Source organism: Gossypium hirsutum, chromosome A02, assembly GCF_007990345.1.
Source record: "Gossypium hirsutum isolate 1008001.06 chromosome A02, Gossypium_hirsutum_v2.1, whole genome shotgun sequence".
Lineage (NCBI taxonomy): Eukaryota > Viridiplantae > Streptophyta > Magnoliopsida > Malvales > Malvaceae > Gossypium > Gossypium hirsutum.
Genome location: NC_053425.1, coordinates 53412086 through 53419074, shown reverse-complemented (window position 1 = coordinate 53419074; position 6989 = coordinate 53412086).

Here is a 6989-nt window from a genome sequence, read left to right as displayed (position 1 = left end):
GTGGATGATGTTTATGAATTATCTGTAAAATGTTTCGATTTGTCTGGTAACGCCTTTAACCCTAGTCCAGCGATGGATACGAGTTAGGGGTGTTACATTTGGTTAGTATCAAAGCTATGGCTTAGTCAATTCTAGGACTAACGTAGCATACTTGAGTATATCTATACATGCCATATTTACAAACTGTGATAGTGTGATGAATCCTGATAACAAAAATGTGTTTTTATATAGCAAATGGATACCAAACGAACCATAGCTGACGATGTCGAGAGTAATGCGCCTGCTCCCGCTCAAGGGATAGTGCCATCTGATTCTAGATTGGCTTTGAGTAGCCACAAAGGAGAGGCTAAACAAGCCTTCTGTCAAATGATGAATGATTGGTTCACCCAATATATCTGAACTAATCTGGCTATGCCACAACCTTTACCCCTGTTAATCCTCCGCAAGTCCTTATTATGCCACAAGCTAATCCGATCCAGTTGAATAAGCCTCTAGTTGAAAAAATTGGAAAATAGGGGACGAAGAATTTCGTGCTACTACTAATGATGGTGCTGAGAGACCCAAGTTCTGGTTAGAGAATACAATATGAGTATTCGATAAATTGTTACTGACTCCGGAAGAATGTATAAAATGTGTTGTTTAACTTTTGAGAGCTACGGCGTATCATTGGTGGAAGACGTTGATATCCGTAGTTCCGAGAGAATGAGTTACTTGGGACTTTTTCCAAGTCGAATTCCTTAAAGATACATTAATCAGAGATTCATCGATCAGAAACGCAAAGTGTTTCTTGAGCTGAAATAAGGCTGTATGTCTGTTACAGAATATGAGCTAGAATTTATAAGGCTGAGTCACGAGAATGTGTCTCGACTGAAGCAATTATGTGTAAGAGATTTGAGGATGGCTTGAATGAAGACATCAAATTGTTAGTTGATATTCTAGAGATAAAAGAGTTTGTTGTACCTGTTGAACGAGCATGTAAAGTTGAAGAGCTCGGGAAAGACAAAAGGAAAGCTAATTCAGAAGATATAGATGTGAGAAAGAGATCTGCAAATATATAATTTCAATCTGTGTAAAAATCGTTCTGAGATGATTATAGCCGTTCAAAGGCTAATGTGGGGCATTCTATGTGACACCCCTAAAGTGACCCTAGTCGGAAAGCGGTTTCAGGACCACTAAACCGAGTCACTAAATTATTTGAATGTGATATTTATTGTCTAAAATATGTGATTATGAAGGTGTGAAAGTTTTAGGCTTCGATTTAGTAAATTGCATGTGAATTTAGTCAAAAGGACTTATGGGTGACATTTTTGAAATGTGATAGGCTAATCTACAAGGACCTAATAGTGCATGTAATCAAAAGGGAGGACTTGCATGTCAATTTCCCCCCCCCTAATATGTAGTGGCCGGCCATGAGCATGGGTGGACAAGATGTTATGGCTAAAAACATGTCATAAACATGTTGGGGTAGTGCATTATGTAAGGATTAATAAAATAAAGAGCATGGGTGGACAAGATGTTATGGCTAAAAACATGTCATAAACATGTTGGGGTAGTGCATTATGTAAGGATTAATAAAATAAAGGGCATGGGCAATAAAATATTAGTGTTAGTAGGATGAAAACAAAGAAAAAAAAAGTGTCCATCCTTTAACATTTCTTTTGGCCGAAAATTCTAAGGAGGAAGGAAGAAGAAGAGGATTTTCTTGCTTCATGTTCGGTTGGTTGGTGTTTAGGAGGAGGAAATGTTGAAGAGATTCGGCCATGCTTGTAGCTAGGTTAAGGTAAGTTTGATGTTGTTCCATGAGATTCATGCATATTTTTATGTTAGTTTGAGTTCTACCTAGCCTATGGTTTAAATCTTGCTATGTGATGAAGATGATACTCGGCCATGGGTGTTGTTTTCTTGGTTGGTGTTTGTTTCATGCTAAATCTAGATGAACAATGGGGGTTGTCATTTAGGTTAAGATCAAAGAAATTAATCTTGTTAAAACTTTGAACTAATAATGCCCATATGTGTGATAGCCGAACATAGACTTTGTTTAAAGTCTTGGTCAAAGGCCGGTTAAGTGTTTTGGAAATGATTAAGCTAGGTGTTTGATCTTTTTGGTTCGGCATAGTACATAAAATGTTGCTAGATGGAGAAAAAATTCGGCCAGCAAGAGGTGTGCTAAGGCCGAATATAATTTTGTATATTAATGAGTAATGCATGTGTTGAATTGATGGAATGGAGAGGATGTTTTAATAGTGCATATATGTGTATTAGCCAAGTTTTGAACTTGAAACAAAATGGTATTTGGTCAATACAAGTGACCATACTTGTAGAATGTATTAAGTATGCAATCGGCCTCAACATAGACATGCATGTTCGGCCACACGAATAATGCATAGATTGATGTTGTACATTCGGCTATAGGTAAGCATAATGATGATCCTATCTTGACTTAGACAATTGGCTCAAGGAGAAATTGTTAAGTGCTTAGTTAATTGATATTAGGTTAATGATGTGTGTATTTGGTCATAAAGGTGCACATGAGGAAATGTTTGATTAATTGTACTAAATTGCTTAATGTGATTAAAAATGCGTATGACCATTTTGTATTTGAGCTAAAGGTGGCCATATGACCTATCAAATTCATTGTCATATTCGTCCATAAACTAGCATAATGAGACTTTAATAAGTTAAATTTGTTTGAATTAGCTCAAGAGCTTAGAGGACCAAAGTTGGATAAAGGAAAGGAAAAAGTGATCGAATAGTCGCCGAAATCGTTCGACAACATCCGAGGTAAGTTTTAAGTGATTAAACGTTGAGTAAATTCAATCATAATAGGACATAATGAGTTGATTTAATAAGATATGATGTGGCCATGATATGTCTTAAACTCAAATGGTAAGTTCATATGTGTTTGGACTTGGAAATTTAAGAGCAAATTGTAATAAGTTGCTTTGGACAGCAGCAGTAACGTGATTTTAGAAAATCACTATAAATTGTTGGTGTGGAATTATAGGCTGAATAAAATATGTAATCAAGGCTTAATTAGTCTAGTTTCTTATAAAAGAGACCTTGTGAGCAAAGAAATTTCCTATAAAGAGATATTTAAAGTTGTGTGAGACGGTGTCAGAATGACTCTGAAATCCCCTGTTCTGTCTTTAGAAAATCATTATAAATTGTACAAAAATGGTTATGAGATAAAATTTATATGCTTAGACTCCTTAATGAGTCTAGTTTCAAATGAAATCAAATACAACACATTTTGAATTCTGTAAGATGAGAAATTTGATTCGTAGTGAAGAGTGGTCAGATTAGTCAAACAGTGAAACAGGGGAAACTTTAAGAAAAATCTGGTATTGATTGGTCAAACCTAAAATTCTGGAAATTATATGGATGGAAGATATACGAGTCTATATTCAGGAAAAATTAACGGCAAGTGATTTTGAGTTTTGTAGCTCCAGTTATAAATAATTTAGTGACCATTGCTCAGGAAAACAGCTCGTAGTGAATAAGTGATTTTGTTGTAAACATGGATAAAACTTGTTTTAGTTGCTCATAAGCTATTGATTAAACCCATACTTGAATTCTAAATCATGATATTGTAAGCTTATGAGTATCGAATATGAAATGATAGTATGGCGTAAAATTGAATTATTCATTGGAAAGTGATGGATGTAGATTCGGCCAAGACCAAGTCTGTACATGATAGTATATGTGGTATGTGAAGTATATTTGAATAAATGTGAAAGTGTATATATGTGATAAGGCCTAATGGCCGATGTGATGAATGTGAAAGTGTATATATGTGATAAGGCCTAATGGCCGATGTGATGAATGTGAAAGTGTATATATGTGATAAGGCCTAATAGCCGATGTGATGAATGTGAAAGTGTATATATATGTGATAAGGCCTAATGGCCGATGTGATGAATGTGAAAGTGTATATATGTGATAAGGCCGAATGGCCAATGTGATGTGAAAGTGTATATATATGTGATAAGGCCGAATGGCCAATGTGATGAATGTGAAAGTGTATATATATGTGATAAGGCCTAATGGCCGATGTGATGAATGTGAAAGTGTATATATGTGATAAGGCCTAATAGCCGATGTGATGAATGTGAAAGTGTATATATGTGATAAGGCCTAATGGTCGATGTGATGAATGTGAAAGTGTATATATGTGATAAGGCCTAATGGCCGATGTGATGAATGTGAAAGTGTATATATGTGACAGGGCCGAGTGGCCAACGTGATGGATATGAAAGTGTATAAATGTGAAAAGTCCCGAAGGGCATTTGTGTCAGTACTATATCCGGGTTAAAACCCCGCAGGCTTTATGCGAGAATATTATCACTGATTAATGTCCGTAAGCTTCGTGCTCGTACTATATCCGAGCTCTAAAGATCCGATGACTACGTGTGGAGATTTGTCCAGGTAAGCCTCGAACTAAAGGTTTTGCTGAAGATTCAAGTAAAGCGTAAGATTATACAACCTCACAGTAACAATTGGTAATAAATACGTTCAATGCGTTAAGTTGGTCAGGTATGTATTTTGAGATTATATTTAAGTTTGATTTAGACTAAATCACAAGGTCGTTATGTGATGCACATGTGAGTAAAGAAATAAGACTGTTCTATGATTATTGTGCATTTGATCAATGTGGAAAGTCAGGAAAAAAAATATGTAATGTACCTATGATCATAAGAGGTCACTATCAAGTGAGAATTTATCTGCCTATTATATATGATGAGATGTGCATATTCGGTAAAGGGATGGTATGCCCGAAGGAAGAGTGAAATAAAAATACGAACAACTATGTTATAATTTGATTGTTATCTGTTGACACTGCTTAAAACTTACTAAGCATTGTAATGCTTACTCCGTGTACTCTGTTTCCTCTGTTTTATAGATCTCATTTGGAAGCTACAGGCTCGGGGATCATCAGCAACTAGTCACACTATCACTATCCATTGTTTGGTACTGCTACGTTTTGGATTATCTTATGGTATGTATAGAATAGACTAGTAGTGAGAGGATATTTTGGTTAATGTATATAAGCCATGCGAAAATGGCATCTTTTGAATGTTTACTTAGAGAAGTTTAAATTTTATCCCTGGCTGTGCTTAGTACTTATTTAAATGAATGATCTTTATTTCAAGAAAAAGTTCAAAATTTTACTGTTCTGACATGAGTTACAAGTCCGGTAATGCCCCTTACCTATTCCGGTGACGGTTACGGGATAGGGGTGTTACATTCTAGTAGAGATCGTACTAGATAACATTTGAGCTTTAAAGCTCCAGCTACTTCTGTAGCAAGTGTTGGAAATGTTAGATCTGATCGACCTGAGTGTAAACACTATGGTGAAAGACATTCTGGCAATTTTAGATTGTATGATCAGGCTTGTTTCAAATGTGGATCTTTAGATCACTTTATCTGAGATTGTCCTGAGTCTGTTGAATAAGAGATAGCACAAAATCCAAAACCGAGTAACACCTCAACTCGAGGTAGACCACCCAGAAATATAGGAAATGAGAATGGCAGCCAGAGAGGGACTAAAGATAGTACTGTTAGATCTGAGGCTCGCGCACCTGCCAGAGCCTATGCCATTCGAGCTCGTGAGAAATCTTCGTCTCCAAATGTTATTACTGGTACTTTCACTCTTTATGATACTTCTGTAATTGCATTGATTGATCCAGGATTGATGCATTCATATATATGCATAAATTTAGTATCCAGTAAGACTTTGCCTGTAGAGTTTACTAAATTTGTGATTAGAGTATCAAACCCCCTAGGTAAAAGTGTTTTGGTTGACAAAGTCTGCAAGAATTGTCCGTTAATGTTTCGAGGCATTTGTTTTCTGATCGATCTGATGTTATCACCTTTTGATGAGTTTGATATAATTTTGGTTATGGATTGGTTAAATTTGCATGATGCTATTGTGAATTGCAAATAGAAAACTATTGATTTGAGATGTAAGAATGATGAAATAGTCTGAATTGAATCCAGTGATTTGAATGGGTTACCGGTTGTAATTTCATCAATGGAAGCTCTGACTATTGTGAGACAAGGTTGTGAAGCTTACTTTGCTTATGTGATTGATTTGAAAGTAATCAAAAAGAAAGTGGAATCAGTACCTATTATCTGTGAATTTCCTGATGTGTTTCCTAAAGAACTTCCAAGATTACCTCTGATTCGAGAAGTAAAATTTGGCATTGAGTTAGTACCGAGAACTACTTCAATTTTGATAGCTCTATATAGAATGGCTCTGACCGAGTTAAAAGAATTAAAGTCTCAGTTGCAAGAATTAACTGATAGAGGATTCGCAAGACTGAGTTTCTCACCTTGGGGTGCACCAGTTCTATTTGTGAAAAACAAAGACAGTACAATGAGAATGTGCATTGATTATCATCTGTTGAATAAAGTAACTATCAAGAACAAATACCCTCTGCCCCGAATTGATGATTTGTTTGATCAGTTGAAAGGAGCTACCGTGTTTTCAAAGATAGATCTGAGATCGGGCTATTATCAGTTGTGAGTAAAAGATTCAGACATTCCAAAAACTACTTTCCGAACGAGGTACGGACACTCTAAATTCTTATTATGACTTTAGATTAACCAATACACCTGTTATCTTTATGGATTTATTGAATCGGATATTCAGACCGTACTTCAATCACTTTGTTGTTGTATTCATTGATGACATTTTGATTTATTCACATGATGAAACCGAACATGCCGAGCATTTGAGAACAGTGCTACAAACTTTGTGAGATAAGCAATTGTATGTGAAGTTTAGCAAATGTGAATTCTAGTTACAAGAAGTCAGTTTCTTGGGCCATATAGTGTCAACATCAGGTATCCGAGTTGATCCAAGCAAAATTTCAATTATTTTGGGTTGGAAGCCTCCGAGAAATGTTTTAGAAGTTAGCAGTTTTCTTGGACTTGCTAGTTATTATCGAAGGTTTGTAAAAGGATTTTTGATGATCGCGACTCCGCTG